The sequence below is a fragment of the Monodon monoceros genome, unplaced genomic scaffold, assembly GCF_005190385.1.
Source record: "Monodon monoceros isolate NGI ecotype Baffin Bay Population unplaced genomic scaffold, NGI_Narwhal_1 Super_Scaffold_18, whole genome shotgun sequence".
Taxonomy (NCBI): Eukaryota; Metazoa; Chordata; class Mammalia; order Artiodactyla; family Monodontidae; genus Monodon; species Monodon monoceros.
In genome coordinates this window covers 94,216,695-94,238,009 of record NW_021703774.1, presented here as the reverse complement: position 1 = coordinate 94,238,009, position 21,315 = coordinate 94,216,695, and the positions used below count along the sequence as shown (strand labels likewise).

The window sequence follows — 21,315 nt, the reverse complement described above, 5'->3', positions numbered from 1 at the left end:
AAATCTCAATGAAAATAATCTTGGGACTTCCCTGGTCGTCCAGTGGTTAAGACTCCACACTCCCAATGCAGGGGGCCCAGGTTCGATCCGTGGTCAAGGAACTAGATCCCACATGCTTCAACTAAGAGCCCGCAGGCTGCAACTAAAAGATCCCGCATGCCGCAACTAAAGATCCCGCACGCCGCAACGAAGATCCTGCATGCCGCAACGAAGACCCGGTGCAAACAAATAAAAAATAACTAAATAAATAAATAAATATTTTTTTTAAAAAAAGAATGCTTTTATTAAAAAAAAAGAAAAGAATCTTGAAAGGATCTAATATAAATATACTAATATAAAATTATATTAATACTTTTATAACAAGAAAATATAATCAAAATAGTATCATTCTATTCTGGGACATTATTAAGAATTGTAATCACTAATATATTCTTTATACTTTAGTATACATATGTCATTTTAATCGTCATAAAAACTACATGAAACAGAGAATATTATCATACCTCTTTGACAAGGGAAAAAAAACAAGACTTGGAACTCAAATGAATTGTCAAAGGCCACAGAGCTAGTGAGGAGAAAAATTAGGTTCTGATACAGATTCTTTACTCAACTATGTGATTTATGAAAGGACCTGGCTACCTTCCACTGGTGTTTATACCATTTCATTAGTTTTTATACATGGTCTTTAAAATCACCCATCAGGGTGTTAGCAAGTGTCATGTGTCATAATACCATTTTCAGATGAGGAAATGAAAGCTTGGGGAGGTTAAATAATTTTCTCCCCATAAGGCCAGTCAGAAGCCAAGCAGAAATTCCTGACTCAGCCCTAGATCTTCTGACTCTATTTAACACCACAACCACATTAGAAATAAGATTATGAGAAAAGAAACCGGAGCCAATAACATGTCTCCTAATTTGTCATTGTTTAGGTTAGTTTTTAGGTCATCTTATCAAGGTTAAATAACGCACTATATAGGGAGTCCCTGACATCCACTGGAGAAGTGATTTTGGGGTCTTTGTGAAAAGATATACCTACGATTACCAGATATTCAAAATTATGAGTGGGAGGTAGGGAAGGAGATCACAGGAGACTAATTTTATCCCAATATGTGCAACAGATTATGAGGCATCTCTTAATTTTTATCCTTCCTTCTACCTCCTTTTCCTCTACTATATTTCTTCTTCCCAGTATGTGAGGGTTCAAAGTTTAACCAGAAGATGTTGAGCTGAATTACTTTAAAGGAATCTAGTCTTGCCTATCTGGTAAGGTGGAATTGAATTAGGAAAGGCTAGAGTCTATAGCTTTCCAAATCCTCCTGAACTTTTTAACTTTGGCAAAGTCGAGCAGGTCAGCATAAACAGGCACAACAGGTATTCTTTTATGGGTTCATCAGCTACCACCAGGGTCCTAGGAGAAACTAACAAATAGACAAGCTGCGTGCCTGACACCTTCTTATCTCCCATTCTGAATCACTCTTTCCTTCCTCACCCTACCTTCCTCTCTGCTGCTCCTTGAAAGAAGTTACTTTCTGAGTTCTCCGTTCCAACTTCGTCCAGGTCTGTTTTACCCCAGAATGTTCCAAATTCTAACATTCTATCATCCACTTCACATCATGAGCTGACTGATGCCCCCCGATTCTGCCCTCTGAGCCTTCTCTTCCCCACAGCAGGTATCATGGGGTCTCCACTCCCGGGTTGGCTCCACCCCACAGTACACTGAACCCACAACTCAGTCTGTTAACACACTAAACCCCCTAGACTGTAGTAGATACCCAAGAATTCTTACTGAATGCATGAATAAGTCCCATCCTCAATAGATCGGAAGATCTTAGTCTGCCTCTGACCTTTTACCTGACACCTAATAACCACCTTTTTCTGCCTTGTTCTTGTGAGGAAGGCTCTACCCTCTACCCTAGTTCCTCTAAGCAGATCCTGTATGTTTAGTCTCTGACTTGGTTACCCATTTACTTACCAGACTAAAAGCTGCTTTGTCCGGGATACTCTTCCCAGTTTTCCTAATGCTAACCTCTCGCTTGTCTGTATCCCTGCAAATTGCATGTTTCTGAGCTTCTTGTTTGTGTCTTGAGCATATCTGTCAAAACACTGTCTCAGTCAATATTATTTGGCTGCTACTAAAAGAATCCCACTCAAACTGGATTAAGAAGAATAGAGAATTTATTCTAAGGTTGGTGGGTTATCTCAGAACCTAGTGTGAAAGGGCACAGGATTAGGTTGAGGGATGGAAATTTCTCAGGAGTCCAGGCAACGACTCTCTCAGTCTCATTCTTCTTCTCTGGAGTCGTGCTGTCTCTCATCTCAGCTTGTCTCTGAATGCCTGACTCATTCTTGTCTTTCTGCAGCCGCTTCTCCTGCCTCCTAGTGTACACAAGGGCTCCAGCAGTCTCCAAAAGCCCTGCTTCAACATGTCAGCTCAGTTAAGGAAAATTCGACTAATTAGATTTACTGAACCCCGATTCAAAATTCCCAGAAGGTTCAGCTTGAGACAGGTGTCTCTTCGGTCCAATTAACCAAGGTTAAGAAGGTGTGATATGGTGTATGAAAACTGCCTGGTGGGTAGAAAGGTTAGTTCTCAAAAGAAGAGAGTTGCCGTGATGTCTACTTCAAACTCCCATCCATTATATCTTGCTGGACCTCCTCCGTGCTAGTTCTTGCCCTTCGATTAGCACTTTCTACCATGTTCTCTGGATACTGGCTTCTGTCTGCCTACCTGGACTTCATCTCATCAAATTCATGTGCCTAGGCCCTAGTGTCTGCTTTCCTTCAGTGGGTACATCTGCTTCCCATGCTCTAGTTCTCCCTCCCTCACTGTGACATCTGTGGAACGCCTCATCCAAATCATATTCTTTCTTAACTTCCCTCATCCCAACTTCCTAAGTCAAAACTCCCATTGCTACACCTCTCAGATAAATTCAAGTAATGAAAATAACACAATTCTTATTACGACGAATACCTAGATGCCTCTGAGTTAAGGACACTGCACTGATGTTTAAGGAAGGGTTTATAATCTAGTTGGGCGGACACAAGGTGAGATAATTAATAATGGTGCAAGGCTGTAAATGCTGAGTTTTGACGGTTTGGACAATAAGTGCCAGTAGAACATTTAGGAAGTGTCACTGAGTCACTGAGGCCATCTATGGTGGCCATGAAATGTGCCACTAGGATCTCCTGCTCTGGGCAGGCTTTTGGTCTGATGTTCCCAGTTGTCACTCCTCTGGATCAAATACTGAGTCCCTGCTGAGGCCACACTTCCTGTAGGCTCCTCCTGGCAATGGCTAGGCATGGTGGGGGAATTCAGGTGAGTCTATTCCTCTAAGATGAGGGATAAAGACTCCCCATGATTCTGGCCTTTCTTGGAGCTGTGCTGTACTCTGAGGTGCTTCCTACCCAATCCTCCTTCCTTCCCCCTCTCCTTCACAGGGGTCAGCCCTCCATCATAGTCTGAAGGTTCTCCTTGCCTTCTCTGGTTTACCACCCTGCAACTTTTAGCTTTTACAAGTGTTTCCCTTGATAAATATATGGTATATATCTAATCACATTTGGTACCTGCTTCTAGAAGAACACAAATTAACATGGCATCAAAGAAAGACAGGGGGTGATTCTTACTATGCTTCAAGGAAGGATAGTTCTTAGACAGATGTAGAGGATTTGGATGGAAGCCCTATGGGGAAGACAGTATTAGGAGAGGAAAGGAGATAGCCTTTCTCCTTGTAGCTCTCAACTTGACCTGCACATAAGGCTAAAGTGGACTGAGTTTGCCTTGGAGGTAGAGGCTCTGGTCAGTGAACTGCAGACCTAAATTCTATGTTCCCTGATTTTATCAGGTTCTTTTTCTCTTGACCTGTCAGAAGCCCTCCCTAGAGGATTTCATTCCTCCTAAGGCTTTACCAACCCCTGCTACTGTAACAAGTCCTAAATATTTCTCTCTCCCCTGAGCTCCAGATGCAGGTCTCCAACCACCTATCAAATAGCAACATCTCAACATGCTCAGACCTACATACTGAAGCCTTCCCATCCAAAGTGAAATTCCAGTCTCCAACCCTAAACCTCCTGTCCAACTTGGACACACAGGCTAAAACTCTCACACCCTTACACACCATGCTGAAACCTTCATTTCCCTCCTCTGCCTCTCTCTATCAACTGCTAACTTCTATTGCTCTTATATTTTAATATTCTTGTATTGCTCTTATATTCTCAGAACTCACCTCTGTGCTTGCATTTTCCCTGCTCAAATTGTGTGCAATCCAAACTTCCTGTTTACAATTTCCAATGTGTCTTCATAGCCAATGGAGTAACAGGAATTGTTGTAAGAGACTGTTTACAGGTGAACCTAAACCCATCTTTTTCAGCTTCCCTTACAAGCCTCCAGACACGCTATGTTCTAGTCACAGCTAAACATTTTCATTCCCCAACATACCAGGCATTCCCATACATTCTGGCTTGTATACTTGGTCCACACTTATGATAGGCAATGGTAGGCAGTTCTGTTCTGAAGACATGATTTACATACTGCATACTCTACTGCAACTCTATTCCTGGTACAACCCATCCCTCCCTCCCTCTCTGTGTTCCAAAAGCACTTTGTATATTTATTATGGCACTTTACGCATGCTTTTACAAGTATCAGTAACATCTGTCTCCTCCACTTAATTGAGAGCTTCTCTGAGACAGGGATTGTATAATGTTATCTTTATATTTCCATATTAAAACACAGTGATCGGCAATAAATATGAATGGCTGCATGAATGAATGAAATTGAGCTCAATCTGCCCTTAATAGATAAGGACACCAACCCAGAGAGAAATAAAGAAGCCAAACATGGTTGTTACTGGCACAACCAGAATCTGAATCCAAATTTAGAGCTATTTTGACCACAGCCTTTACCTAGGAATGTGTAAGCTTTTCCTCTAATTTTCCCAGGTTAAGCCAGGTCAGCCCCCTGATCCCTACTGTCGGTCCTCAATGCTCAGGTTACATCCTGGAGTTCCACCATACTCCTAGCATTTCTACGGTTTTAAGGGAAAGGTGCTGGGGCACAAAGCACTTTTATAACTCCTGGAATCTCCAGATATAAGAGAACTGAGTATAGAAAAAGACTTTCCTGATCCTTTTGACACACACACCAGTCTTCCCACAAAGACCAAGAAAGTTTCACACCACCCTTTCTAACTCTGCCATTATTATTTTGAGGTTCTCTTTCCAGTAAAATTTCTTCGTATTTCTACTGCAGGCATTAGGTTCTGACGTGTAACTGAGGACCTGGTGCTTTGGTCATTTCTCACCATTGTCAAGAAGGAGTTCTTAATCTGGAGTCACTGGCTGCCATTTTCAGTAGATTCCCAAAGCAGCCCTTGGGGAAAGATCATAATTGCTTGCTTTCTGTCCTGGGAGAGGGAGATAGGGAAACATGGCAGGACAAGGGCATGGAAGCCATAGATGGAGATGCTAAAAGCTTTGTAGTTTTCCTTGATAAAATTCCCTTTCTCTGTGAACTTATAAATGGAAGCCGTTTCCAGAGAGAGTTGAGATGATGGACAGTGTTAACTGTGACCCACCAAGAGGAAGCACGGCCCCTCCTCCTGCCTGCCACAGGCTGCAGCGGGCTACAGAGAATGAGAAAGGAGTAGAACATCGGGAAGGACACCTGTGGCTCTGGCGGGGAGAATCAACCCGCTTCCCATGGGCCAGCAGTTCATTGGGGGTATTCCTCCCCCACCTCAGCAAAAGCTCCCCATTCACTGGGAAATAAAAGAAAGAAAGAAAAAGACTCTACTGGTAGAGGGGGTGTAGGCTGGCACAGTAAGAACACAGCAGTCAACCCTTACTTCATTCCTTGCATCTGCCTTCCAGCTCCCCTCATCTGGGCTCACTAACCTCATCCCACCATCACGCCTCCCCTGCTAAGAGAGGGGAAGGCCCCTGTTCCCCCAGTTCCATTGGAAGCCCTCAAGCAACCTCCCTGGAAGGTTGCTATCATTCGTGGTCCATGACAATATATCTGGAATGTGATAAGATGCCCACCAAGGGCTCAGGAGCCGATACTGAAGGGCTGTCACTGCTCCACAGAGCTGTGTCTGAGCAACTGTGCTGTTCCTTGAGTCACAGTCCCCTCCCCACTGCACCCTGACAGTCTACCTCCTTGGAGGAAACAGTTGTGCTCCTGAACCTCACCCAGCCTGTAAATGGAAGCCCTACAGTCCACTGACCAACCAAAATGAAGTACTATATGCTCGCTATGATACACCACCCTCTGAGTCACTCCATCATGCTTTACTGAACTCAGTGTTGACATTATGAAGCTGTTTGAACCCTACCTTGCTTATCGAGCTGGGCCTAAATGACCCATCAATGCCTCCATCTCATCTTTGAACTCAGATCTGGTATCCAGTTCTGTTTCTTATCTTTTACTATGTTCGCCAGTGAGTAAAAAGCTCCACGTGGCTAATGAAAGCAACCTACAAAAATACAGGTATGAATCATAAATCACTAAGTATAAATTTCTCTGTTATGAGCACATAATGTTGCTCTCATACCTCAGCTTCCAGGGGCTGACCCTCTGTTATCCCTACTTCTTCATGACAAAATACAGAAGTAAGTTTTTTCCAGGATGATAACATCATAGTAGACTTTCATCAAATGTCAAATTCCAAATAGCTTTAGTTTTCACCTATAAAAACCCAATTAGAAATTCCTCTCCCCTTCAACTGGTGGTCACTCAAACATATCCATGCTTCATTGGTTTGAAATTAGCACAGGAAAAATATTTCAGATTGTACTACAGCAGCAGAAATCATGTAATCAGTGTGGTGGTACTGGGCATGTGTCTCACACATTTCAAATATATGTCAAATGATAATAACAACTTTAAATCATAAAATTTTAGTGATGGCACACAGTTAAGTTTTAAAATGTAGGAGGGTACTGGGTTTATATGTAAGTTCCTATCAACCACATTTTTCATTCTTGGTTATTATACAGACATATATAGAGACAGAGCTCATTTCCCATCTAGCCAAGGAAAGTTCTAAGCTATACTAAGAGGTAAAAAGCTACACTGGCTACTATCTCATTAATTTTGTGTCATGATACAGAGAAACAGGTTTCTTCTGTGTATATATGGATTTCACTCTCTCTAAGTAAGGCAGTTGTTAACTTCTTGGAACAGTTTCTGAGTGAAATTGAGGTTAGGAGAGAGGAGAATTAATTGGACTAAAATAGTAATATAGTTAGTGAAGAAGTAGTTGCACAATCCCTGCCAGCAATCCAGAAACTATGGCTGTGTCTTGCTATATAACCTGTTTATGTTTCATAATTTGACCACCAAAAACTTGTATTCTCACTTTCATACTATAAAGTAGCTGTGGGAAGTGGCTACCTAGCTTGGACCAACATTCCCTGCACACCCACCTCTAGGTGATTTACACCAAAGGACGAATTACCTATGGTAGTTTCAGACCAAAAAGGCAAAAAATCAGGTGACTTCTCCATGTTCTCTCCCTGCATCTGTTAACTGGACGCAGAGAGATTTCTGGGTCCCTCAGTTGTTGGTGCCACAAGACAGAAGGAGGTCCCTGAATCAGCAGCCCTGCGCTGGACTGTTACATGAGTGAAAAACTCTAGTGTATGAAGCCAGTGAAATGTGGCAGTTTATTTGTTACAGCAGCTAGAACTTGCTAATTTACCTGTTTTTCATAAAAAGGGAATAAGTCTCAGGCTCAGAGTACTCAGCAGAAAATAACTGGCTATAATAAAAGAACATTGGTTTTCACTGTATTTAATTTGTGGTTACCCTCTATTTATCAAGTGATACTGGTGTTCCATTTACAGTAATAATACAAGTTTTCTTTTATAATAACTTGTTAGCAAAGTAGATTGATTTAAAGAAAAAATAAATGATAGTTGAGGGGATATGCAGCCATGATAGAAATCATGAAGGTAATTTACCCTGAGAGGTAAATTTGGGAAACATTTAACATATAATAAAAGCTAACTTAAAGCTTCTGCACAGCAAAAGAAACAATCAACAAAATGAAAATGCAACCTATGGAATGGGAGAAAATATATGCAAATCATGCATCTGATAAGGGGTTAATATTCAAAACATATAAAGAACTCACACATCTCAACAGCAAAAAAGTCAACCCAATTAAAAAGTAGGCAAAGGAACTGAATAGACAGTTTTCCAAAGAAGATTTACAAATGCCAACAGGTACAAGAAAAGATGCTCCATATCGCTAATTATCAGGGAATGTAAAGCAAAACCACAACGAGATATCACCTCACACTTGTGAGAATGGCTATCATCAAAAATATGAGATAGCAAGTGTATGAGAGGGTGTGGAGAAAAGGGAACCCTTGTGCACTGTTGGTGGAAATGCAAAGTGGCACAACTACTATGGAAAACAGTATGAAGGTTTCTCAAAAAATTAAAAATAGAACTACCATATAATCAGCAATCCCACTTCTGAGGGGTATTTATCCAAAGGAACTGAAATCAGGATATAGAAGTTAACCTGCACTCCTATGTTCAGTGTGGCATTATTCACAATATCTAAGACATGGAAACAACCTTAGTGTCCAGTTATAGATGAACTGATAGAGAAGATGTGTTGTGTGTGTGTGTGCGTGTATACAGAATGGAGTTCAACCATGAGAAAGAAGGAAATCCTAGTTTGTGACACCTTTATGAACCCCGAGTGCATTATGCTAAGTGAAATAAATCAGACAGAGGAAGACAAATACTGCATGGTATCACTTATATATGAAATCTAAAGAAAAGAAAAAAAGAAAGTCAAACTCATAGAAACAGAGAGTAGAATGGTGGTTTGGTTACCAGGGACTGGGAGGTTGGGGAAATGGAGAGATACTGGTCAAAGGGCACAAACTTCCAGTTATAAGATTAACATCTTCTGGGGGTCTAACGTACAGCATGGTGATTATTGCTAAAAAATACTGTATTATATACTTGAAGCGTGCTGAAAGAGTAGATCTTAAATATTCTCACCACACACACAAAAATGCGTAATCATGTGATGGGTTGGAGGTGTCAGCTAGGGCTATAGTGGTGATCATTTTGCAATCCAAAATGTATCAAACCAACACGCTGTACACCTTAAACTTACACAATGTTCTATTTCAATTATATCTCAATAAACGTGGGGGAAAAAAGATTTCAAAAACACATAGCATGTACGACGTTTTAGGGACTATTCTCAGTGCTTTGCAAATATTTACCAATTTAATATTTAAAACAACCCTATGAGGTAGGTACTGTTATTGAAATCCAGTTACAGATGAAGACGACGAAGCACAGAGAAAGTGTCCAGGATTGGATATAGAGTGAGGAACCAACCTCTCAACCCAAGACAGCCCACCTCCTGAGCCTATGCTCTTAATCTTTACATGTTAAGAGCAGTGGTTAAGATGTGGGTGTGTGACAACAAGGAGGCCCTAATACCTTAGGGAGAGGACAGATTTAGTGCAACAGTGGGACAAAGGTAGCTTAGATAGAAGGCTAGGAGGCCAAGAACTAGATTTGTTCCTGTGAAATAAGGTTTGTAGTCTTTAAAAAGAGACTCCTGTTAAAATGCAGATAGCAGGGGATAAGAGACACATGAAAGCTGTCAAACCACCCAATGGATGAGACAATCTTATTAAATCATTTTTAATTGCGAAACCAGAGGAAAGGGATATTTTTTTTGGGGGGGGAGTGCTCGATGGGCGGTGATTCCCAGATACGGTCCCCACACAAGCAGCATCAGCAGCATCTGGGAACTTGATGGAAATGCAACTCGGGCCTCACCCCAGTCCTACTGACTCGGCAACTCTGGGCACGGGTTCCAGCCGTTAGTGTTTTAATAAGCCCTCAAGCTCTCTACAGGCTATTTCAAGGAGTCTAAAACTCCTGATTACCACATTTTAAATTTGTCAGGGACATTTTATAAAAGGGGTTTCTAGATATTTATTTGAACAAATATTAGGTACTTGTACTGTGCAAAGAGCTATTCTAGGCATTGTAGTGAAGGGTGGGATTGTAGAAGAGGTTAAATGAAGCCTAAAATAAAAAGAAATCCAATGCTCTCACTTTCCAGATGTTTTACATGAGACTTGGAGAGATGAAGTACCCTGACAGGTCACCTAATGCTCAGCACCCCAGCAGGTCATGCTCATTCTCTGGCTCAGAGTCTACTCACCGCACTTCTCACTATGGCTGAAATGCAGGAGGACATCGGAGAAACATCCAACTTCCCTGCCACTACGGTCACATACACAAGTAATACTAGTGAATGAACAAAGAAGGGGTGAGATAAGGAGTTAGTGCTGACTGAGGACTTGAGTATGCGAGTGAGCAAACACCCTTGCAGAAAGGGATCCAGTCTAAGCAGTGTGGTCAGTATTAACTCTCTAGGGCCTGAGGACCAGAGAGCAGAGGATGGAGAAATACTACCTGGAATATTTGCTCCAAGCCCGGGAAAGGCATGCCTGTGTCTCCAAGGCAGTACAGTGAATATGGGCTCGAGAACCTGACTGCCTGGAATTGAGTCCTGCCTTTACCTCTTCTTAGCTGAATGACCTTAGATAAGTCACGTAACTCCTCCTTGCCTCAGTGACTTCATCTATTAAAAAATAGATAATAGAAATAATGCATCATGGGCTGTGGTAAAGATTAAATGAATTAACTGTTACAAAATTCTCAGAACAGGAGCTAGCACAGAGTAAGCACTCTGCACATTTTAGCTATCATTAGATGACCTTGAAGAATCTGTCCAGCTCAGATCTGTGATGGGTTAGTGTTTGTGGTAAGGGAATCTGGGATGCCTGGAATAGCATAATAAAGTGGTTTGATAAGTTGGAATAGTATGAAAGTCCTGCCACTAATCTTGGGGTGCATATGTGTGTTGTGTTGGGGGGTTGGGAGAGCAGCATGAGGATGCAGTAAAAGGAAACATGGTCTGCTTAACAAGGCACAGATTTACATGCTATGCTCATTCTTGTTTGTTTTTTTTTAATGACTAGATGCTTGTGAAAACCATTAAAAAAAACTTCTTTCCTATTTAAAATAATAGCTGCTAATTAAACTTTACATGATATCCATACTTTGCCCAACCATTCATATAAATGTAGCAAACATAAGCTATGAGTAAAATGAATTATAAGAGCACTGTAATATAAATTCATTTTGCATACTTGTAGTGTTTTTTAAAAATTTTAACATATAGGGTCAAATTCTGCATGTTCACAAATCTGTAGGCCATTACGGTTATAGTGTACCTGCCATTCTTCAAAAGAGCTAGCTTATAATTAATAAAAACTAGTATACAGGTTATTAGCTTGCTTTCAAGCTCTTCTAAAATACATGTTTGAATTAATTTCCCCTGTTCTTATCAACAATAAAAAAGCAACATGAGAAAATTTATTCCTTGGGACCTGGAGATAACAGAGTTTTTAGAAATGAGCCTTTGAAGCACAAGCAGTAATTAAATGCCCCTATGTCAGTGCTTCTAAAACTAAGTTCAACAGGATGTAAAGTAATTTTTTTTTTCTTGTTTGTTTGGGTTTTTTTTTTTAGGGAGGTTGGGAGGAGACTCCTAGATCAAAAAAAAATCAGCTGAAAGCTGCAAACTCTAACCCCTCCTGGAGACTCACAGTGCACATTAGCACATCAAGATTCATAATTTCCAGCTACCCTATGATGGTATTATTCTACTGTCTCCATTTTATGGATGAGGACACTAAGGTGCAGAGAGGTTATCTGACTTATCCAAGGTCATTCAGGTAATAAGTCAGGAAGTCAGGACCCACTCAGCTCCATACAGTCCAGTTCTGGAGTTCAACTTGACATTGTAAAGTTGTATTATCTTGCTTTATTTTAGGAAGAAAAGTCTGGTAGCTAAAGCTTTCTCGCCTGAACTTTCTGCATTTAAAAGTGCAATTTCCTCCCAATTAGCTTTCCTACATAACCCAAAGCATGACAATCTGTTAAAGAAAACTGTTAACTTTCCGAAATTGATTTGATCTTAGCAATTTATCTTCTAGGGACAATCCTGGTAGAGTTGTATCCCAGAAACACTAGGCAGAGTAAGTAAAAGCAAAGTCGTTTTTTTTTTTTAAGAAGAGAAAAATTCACATTTAGGAAGGATTAGCTAGTATAGCTATTTATGATAATTGGATAAAAGAATTAGGGCTCTTTAGAAAAAGTAAAGCTGAGAAATGCTAATTTTATAAAGCAATGATGAACTCATTCACCACTTCCCTAGTTATTAGGAAGAGGAGAGAAGAATGTCTAAAACAAAAGAGACCAAGTAATAAGTCACATGAGAGAGAAAAATATTACTCTGAAAAATGACACAGGTGGGAAATAAAGAGGCTTTTAAGTAGTGTTTTGAGATGTATCTGTGTAGCAGAAAAGCACCCAGGGAAGGATAGTGGGATTTACCTGACCTTTTCAATCGATGGCTAAGAAAGAATGACATTTCTTCTCTATAGTACAGATGAATTATATGTTCCCTTACTGGACTTCCTTGGAATGCCTGCTGGCAACTGAATCTGGGGAGAATAATCTCAGGACCTGAGCCAATGTAGTAACTCTTCATTACTGTCTTTAGTGGACAGTAATTTTTTTTTTTTTTTTTTTGCTAGTTCGAAGAATCTACACTGCTCTTTGGTTAAGATTTCTCCTGGACCAAAATACAAGCTTCTGTTGTACAACAGGACTGAATGATTAGTGGTCACCTTCAAGTGCCTTACCCGCATTAAGGGAATATGCATTCAACAGACTAAACTCTGATACTCTGAGTAACACTCTCCTTTCATGAAAATAGGCTTTTGAGGTGACAGCTCTGCCTGGGAAACAGAAATAGTATTCTCTGCAATTTCAAATTCATCATACAGATCTTTCCCTTGAGGGCATCTTCTTCTGGTTTTCTTGGCTTTCATTTCTCTCATCTTTAAATAGACTGCCAGGACAAATGTCTTTTAAGGCCATTCATTTTTACTGAAAAGAAAAAAAAGACTAGACGTTTGAAGGACTTTATTTTTAAAATACTTTCTCAGGAAAAATAAATGTTGATTACGCAGGAAATGCTTCTACTTTACCAAGTCATTAAAAATGCTGATGAGAATGTACAAAGACTAGCATGATTGAAACCCAAAAATAAATGAATGAGATGAATCTTGGAACATAAGCTCATTTTGCAGTCTGGGCTCACTTGTATTTGGTATACGTGTAACTTTCCAGCTTATTGCTCCCAGCTTATTAGGAAAAGGTACAATTAGAACTTAAATGTGAAACCCTAACAGTTCTGATTCCACTGAATTTATTAAGCAAGCCAATGTAAGGTTTTCCAATATATAAGAGGAAATGCATTTTAGAAAACTGATTATTTATCCCAAATGCCCTTAATTTAAGCTTATGACACATACATATTTATTATATAAATTCATAAATCCACCCTCTTTGTTGTCATCTTAAAAAGCGATATATAGCACTTACCATGGGCCAGGTGCTGTTCTAAACACTTTACGTATATCAATTTGACATGGTCCTCACAACTACCCAACCCTACCCTAGGTATTATTATCCCTTTTTTACAGATAAGGAAACTGTGGCACAAAAAGGTTTAGTAATTTTCCTAAGGTCTCATAGCTAATGGCAGACCTGAGATTAAAATCTAGGCAGTGTAACTCCAATTTTAATATTATATTCATCATTAAAGATTTTTGCAGGAATGTAGTCAAAGTGCTTTATAAAATCCATATTAACCTACTTTATCACACAATGTCAAACTTGACATTGTAATATTTTTTATTATTTAGCTTGATTTTAGGAAGAAAAGTCTAGCAAAGTTTTTCACCTGAACTTCAGCACTTATGAATACAATTTCCCTCAATTAGCTTTTCTGAATAAAGTACAAATACTGGAATCTGTTTTTTAAAAAAAAGCTAGATGAGGCTTATAGATAAGATGTTCTAATGAACAGTTAAGTGCATTCAAACGAAGAGTACAGTCTGTATGGGTAGGCAGAGTGCAGTGGGGCTGGGAATATTAATTTCTGCAATGTCTTCCCAGCCTCCTGCATCTTATTTTTAGAATCAGCCTGTTACCCCGAAATGTCATGTGAAGTACTGGTGATGGCGCAGTTTGGTGGGATGTTCAGATAATATTAGCAGGAAGTTTATTTTAAAAACTTTGAATGAAAATTATATATTCATATTATTTCTCAAAAGAATAATGACTATATATCTATTTGCAGGAGTTTAATAGAACAGTAGAAGCCTATAGGACTGATGTAAAAATGTTTCTATTCATTCAAGTTATTAAGGGAAAAAAAGTCTGACTTTGAAGTCCACTATCTCTTCCATACACAGCTTACTCAGTTTCTATGCTATTTTCCTACCACCATTCCCCGCTGAGATTCAGATTAACTTTGACATATATTTGAACATACATGCAAATAGGCTGCCCTTAGATCAGAATCCCTGACTTTTACACTTGGGAGGAATTCGATCTTATCCAGACCCTTTACCCTTCAGAAAACTTGTTCAAATATCCAAGCCAGGCATAATCTTAGATTCTGCCTCTCTCCTGAGTCCTACTGCAGCCTGTCAAAATATTTAGAGTCATTACATCTCAGCACTTAACAAGAGGGTTTCTGAAAACATAAAATGCCAGCCCGAAGCCCTCTGGCACCAAGGTCCAGAATTCTGAGCAGCAATATCCAATGAAAGGTTTAGAAGCAGTTTTCCTCTGTTCTGTCCTTTGTTTCATTCAGAAATAAAACGAGTCTTTCTGATCCCTTTTATTGTATGGAATATTTTCAGGTTAATAGTGCTGGCTCCGTCTCCTGTTGACCCAGAGGGTACTGGCTCCCTAGGGTCTCCTCACTGGGACCATCTGTGTGGCAGACTGGTGACAACACTTCAGAAGGTTGAATGAGCCCCCATTTACAGAGTACAGTACTAACTACCGTGCAAGGAACACAAGAACTGCTCCAAATTCTCTGGCTTCCACCACTGATTTACCCACAGAGGATCTTGGGAGGTGTTGGGCTTGAACAGACCCTGGGTGGAAAGAACAAGAGTCCTCTCGTGGGTATGAGAAGAGGATTCTCGTTCAGCAGCCTCTATTTCCAACTCCTCTTGATGCTGCAGGACATTTCAAAATCATAATGTTTTGACCTATTGTTGATTACATTTCATAGTTGGCAGGCATTTTGAGAATTCTGCAATTCAGTGCCAAAAGGTAAATCTGTTAACAGAGAGTTGATATCCTATGAGTATTTGAATCCTATGAATATAGCGCTCAAATACTCAGAAAAACATTCCCTCAAAAAGCAACAGGAAATAATTCTACTTAATGAGCAATTCTGAGCACAGTGTTCTGGCCAGCAGTTTTAGATAGCTATTAAAATCTCAATCAAGTTTTCTTTCAAAGTCTTAATTCTAATCTCTCCATATGAACTTAAGCAAAACAGTGTTGAAATGACCTGCTATGTGCAGTACTGATCATTTTAAAGGTTTATTTAAGATCAGTATTTATAATTCATTACAGCATTAGAATATTCAAGTGAATTAAAATTCTTCATATCTTGAAATAAAACTAAAACCTTATTTAATAAACATTGATTGAACCCAAACTTATATGAAGCAGATACTGTTGCTTGCCTAACTAGTGGTAACTATCCCTCTTCCTCACAGAGCCTTGATTTTGCTCTGCTCAACCTTCCCTAATGGCCACGATCTTCAAGGGAATCAGGGCCACCTCAACCTCAGGGGATGAATGATTTGTCAAGTCCTGACGGCCTCATCTGTGACTAGTTTAGGCTGGGCATGTAATGAAATTCTGCCCAAGGAGGGATGAGGTGACTTCTGCTGGGAATGGGTGCTTCTGTAACAGGGATTCTTGCTTAGAGACTCACAGAAGAAATCGTCTTCTAGACATCATCACATTTGCATGTGATTTCTAGAACAAGGCTGGCCACTGGGCAATTGTGAGCGGAGGTAGCAAGATTAGAGTAGACGCATAGTATATCAGAATGGAAAGAGAAGAGAAACCTGGATCTTTTTTTCTTTTTAAATAATTCAATGATTTTTTAAAACCACTTATCTACAAATATTAATGTACGCCTCATAAATAAGCATTGCCAAAACTATTTCATCCATGCAGTATGAACAACATACAATGAGAAACAGATTGATTATATTCAGGAATGCAGTGATAATAGTCTAGTAACACAATTTACTAAATTTAAATATTAAAACATACAATCATTTCCAAGAATGTTGAAAAAGCATTTAATAAAAGGAGCAACCTGGATTTTTAATCCACTGTTCAGATACTAAATTAGTCATTTTTGAGCCATCCTAACTTGGCACCCTCTGTTATGTGATACAATAAATTTTCCTTATTGTTAAATGGTTAAGTCAGAGTTTTCTGTTATTTACAAATGAAAGTAATCTAATCAATACAAAAAATAAGGTCTTGAACTTGTAAGTTACTATGAAGGATTTAAAATATACAGATAACTACATTTAAAAACAAACAACTACAATACCATGTTGGCAAATGTAGGGGCTGAAAATAGGAAGGGAATACATTAAATTGGTGATGGTAGGGTGGAGAGTGAGAAAGTAAATCTCATGAAAGTTAGTTTTTTTTTTTTTAATATGGCACATGGCTTAAAAGGATAGGGCTATGTTTACCACAAGCAAAGTTAAATAGAGTGCAGACTGAGGAATAAGACAGAGAGAAGGAACAGGAAAAAGAGCTTTATAGGTAGGGTGACCATATAATCTATCATTCAAATTACTACACTTTTGAGTGTGAAATGGGAGCTGAGTAATACTATTATCGAGACAATAGGAATAAACCGGGACTGATCCAGACAAACCAAGACATGTGGTTACCACAGTTACAGGGCAAAAGGAGAATATAAATAAAGTCTCAGAGGAGGGAAAGTATAGGATACCCTTGAGAAACAGTAAGTGGGCGAATCTGGCTGGAATGCAGACTAGATATGGGGGCCTAATGGGAGATTATCTTAGGACCATGATGTAAATGCCTTGAGATCTAAGTGAGAAGCTGGTACTTAATTTTGTTCACAGTCGGAGGCTATAACATTTCTGGGCAGGGGAGTAGTGCGATCAGACCTGTGCTTCAGGAAAATCAATCTGGAAGCAGAAGAGACTACAGAGAGGGGTGAAAAGCCAGGTTAAGTTAGCTGTTGCAGTAATCCTTCCAGGTAATGAGCCAGGCTTAGAGCAGTGGAGAAGCAAAGGGGCACATGCAAATCATGAGGAGAGGAGAGCAGAGGAAAGAAAACCTTAAGGGTACCTTTTGAGATCACCTACGACTGGGGAGTGGGAAACAAAGAGAGGAGCAACAAAGGACACAGAGCAGGAGTGTCAGTGAGATGGAAGAAAATGATCACATCAAGGAAACCAGGAGAGGAGAAAATGTCAGGGGGGTGGGGGTCCTTGATCAGCTGTGTCCGGTGTTGCAAAGAAGTGGAGGAATTTAACGTCCAAACAAGAAGGCTGGTGGTGGTGACCTCCAAAAAAGGGTTTGGTGGTGATGAAAGCAGAAAACTTTTTCATGTTGCCTTTGCCTTTCACAAAACCTTGTTAGCTGAATCAACAGAGCAATTCCCCAAACAGTCTAATCGTAAATGACCTGACAGTGGGTTCAATTTAAATAATGAAATCAATTTGGTGAGGAGTTGAAGGTGGGACTCTGAAATGGATGACAGTGTTTCATCCTAGTTCATTCTTAGCTCTGTACCTCCCCTCCCCCACTCTCTTCACAAAACCAGGGTCACTTGAGTATATTTCTTTCCCCTTTGTCCCCAAAGTTTAAGCTGAGCTCTCCCTGATCTCTGAAAACTCAGACTTTAGGCAGGAGAGAACTACACATCTATAGCACAGGTTCTGTGATTCAATATCAAGCCTCTACTGCTAATTGAGGTTGAACACTTCCGCCTATATTTGATAATGAGATTTATGCCTTGTTCCTGAAATGCAATTTCTACTTTGTGCCTGATTTTTGCTGGATGAGCCCAGTTCCTGAGTCTCTGCCTTGGTCACCTATTTAGCACCCCAGTGCCGCTATGGATGAGACTTTCTGTCCCCCTCTGTCTTCCAAGCAGTGGAGTTCTTCTGCTTAACCCTACATGGTGGCTAAAGCCCTATTCTCTAACTTAGCAACAGGTTGTCCCCACACCCACCAGCTCCTAGATTCCTGGGAGATGTGTTCTGCCCAATACCAGAACACGCCACTACTCCCTATAGGTCTCCCTGATGCAGACGTTCCTACAATTCCTATCTTCTGTAAGTCCTCTTTCCATAGCTCATGTTCTGCTGCAAGACCAGATGCCCCGAGCACCCTTGGGGTAGTCTACCCTTCTGTGTCCATTCTTCAATTGTTCCCATGCCCCAGCTCTTCCACTGGGTCACAGAATGGCTCTCTGCCTCACCTGTCCTGATACACGGCATTAGGTGTTTGTATCCAATCTCATCTTTGCAAAGAGCATCCTGGCAAGTGGGAACACTTGTAAATTGGCACTAGAGGAAAACAGATTCTGCAATGTGCCCCTCCATTAACAAAAATCATGGCATGTGATTCATGTACTTGGAGATGTACAGGAACCAGTGAGAAGCTCCGATCCACACACACAGATGAACTGAACGCTGCAACAGTATATTTTTTGCCAGTATTTGCAGTATGAATAAAGTTGTCAACAATGAGATTTTGGTGGCGATACTTGTAAAAGTACCAATATAACCCAGTGTAATTTCAAATAGTAAAGTATTCACTTCTTTTGATATCTATGCATACTGATTTGATGGCTCTAATAATTGAGCACAAACATGAACATAAGCTTCTCTGGATAGGGATATTTGCTTGGAGAAAGGATGGTCTGGAACCCAGGAACATTAACATAATTAGCACCTTCAATAAAAGTAAAGGAAAAGAGAAACACTTCCCCATTTCCAAGACATCTGGGCCCAAACTCTATCACACCAACAAAGATTAAGTAATATGTCCTCTTGAGGGTAGTGAAGGACATCATATGTTAATATTTGTAGTTTTTTTTACACAATTTTCCCACTACATTGTGAGAGCCTTTTCATTGTTTAACCTCCATGCCCAGCAAGTGGTCTGGCACTAAGTGTTGTATGAACGAATGAATGAATGAATGAAACAAAGAAAGAAAAGATACATATGACAGAACTACAGTCTTTAGGGCACTTGCTGCCACCATGTGTGCTGATGATAAGACAAAATCTTATTATTTAAAAAAAAGCAAGAATGTCTTAACGATGCCTTGAATAACCTTTCTCCACATACTTCACCATATACAAAGAACTGGCAAAAGGAAGAGGTGACTGGGGGAGAATCCACACACAGCAATGAATTTTTTCCTCCCACAGCAAGATTCATGGAAGGGAAATCTGTAATATGTCCAGATCCAAGTTTAAGATTCAGAAGTGTTTTAATATTTTCACATCTTTCTCTATTTCTTAACCTTGATGAAAAAGAGTATTTTATTTTAAAAAGTGTTTTAAAAATCATATTCGAAACAGTTACAGTAAACCAAGTCTTTGTTAATTTGAGAACACGTCTTTAAAAATCTACTCAGGTGTGTCTTCTGAAGCACAACTCAAAATGGTATATATCGGGCTTCCCTGGTGGCGCAGTGGTTGAGAGTCCGCCTGCCGATGCAGGGGACACAGGTTCGTGCCCCGGTCCGGGAAGATCCCACATACCGCGGAGCAGCTGGGCCCGTGAGCCATGGCCGCTGAGCCTGCGCGTCCGGAGCCTGTGCTCCGCAACGGGAGAGACCACAACCGTGAGAGGCCCGCGTACCGCAAAAAAAAAAAAAAAAAAGGTATATATCAATTCAAAAGTATCCCCTAAAAGCAGAGGAAGAATAGGCTAGGAAACCACTAAGTTTCTTTAAGATAACAAGAAAAAAATGTCCTGTCCAATACAGTTGTCAATAGCCCTGGGCACTTACTTGGCTATTAAGCACTCATAAGGTGGCTGGTCCAAACTGAGATGTGCTGTAAGTGTAAAACACACACTGAATTTCAAAGACTTAGTACAAAAAGCAATGGAAAATAACTTATTAATAAATTTTTATATTGATTACCTGGTGAAATAATATTTTAGATATACAGGGTTAAGTAATACATATATTATTAAAATTAATTTCACCTGTTTTCTTTTTAATTTTTTTAATTAAAAAAGTGGCTACTAGAAAATTGTAAAATATGGTTTGTATTATATTTCTATTAGATATCACGGGGCTACATTCTATTTTTACATCCCCTGGTCCATCATAATTGCAGATGGCTCGGGAGGCCCTGGGTTTTCAGAGGAGCCAGAGCTCCTCTTCAGGGAAGAGCTCTTCAGCTCTTCAGGGAAGAGCTGCCAGTGTATCGCGGATATAGATTTTTAGGCATTTACTTAGTGTGCACATCTGATTGATTAAGGCAGAAATATAAAACTAAATATGAGGAGAGCTTTTAGGAAACTTTTCATCATGTCTCTTTATTACAGTGCTTTGGTCTTCAAAAGATAAAGTGCTCTATGATAGACACTCTACCAAACAACTGAGCATACATTTGAGGATGGATTAAATAAATACACATGAAACTCTACTGTATTGGATGGTTATTTTAATCAACTGTCCTGACATTTGTCATGTTCCTGAATTAGATGCAGCTCTGACGTGTCAATCACATCTGAGGTCTAACCTGCAACAATCAATTCACCATCCATTATTCCTACATGGTCTAACTAAAACAACAAACAGATCAGAGAGGAATCAACTCACAAAATGTGTACCTTGTTGTTGTTTTTTTTTCCTATCTTCCTTCCTGAAAGCAATGTTATTATTGTTTCTATAGACATGTGCTAATGTATCTAGAATTTCTAACTTGGCTTTTCTTGACTATGAATTTTTGCCAATCAACTAGGATTCTTAAGTAACATTTTTATAGATACCATCTATTTAAATACAGCAAACTCAATAAATGCTTCTAAGTGAACCAGCTCCTCCCCTTATCTAGTTCCTCATCTTGGCATTATTTAAGTATACCTTTTTCCTGGTATGTTTTTAATCCAGTTCCCCTGTGAGTGGCTAATACGTGTGGATATTTGCTAGGGAGCGATGGCTTATACTCTGGTCAGAAACTGGCCTCTTCCATAGAGGAGGCTCTTACAGAACATTCACATCATATATATTACATACTTAGACTACGGTAGACAGAGCTTTTGGAAAGTACCTATTAAAT

General features: G+C 39.8%; 1 protein-coding gene across 2 annotated transcripts in view; it reads right to left on the bottom strand.

Moving 5' to 3' along the window:
- PLPPR5 (phospholipid phosphatase related 5) overlaps positions 1-21,315 on the bottom strand; it is a 127,284-nt gene that overhangs the window by 86,616 nt on the left and 19,353 nt on the right. The gene's annotated exons all lie outside the window — the stretch shown is intronic.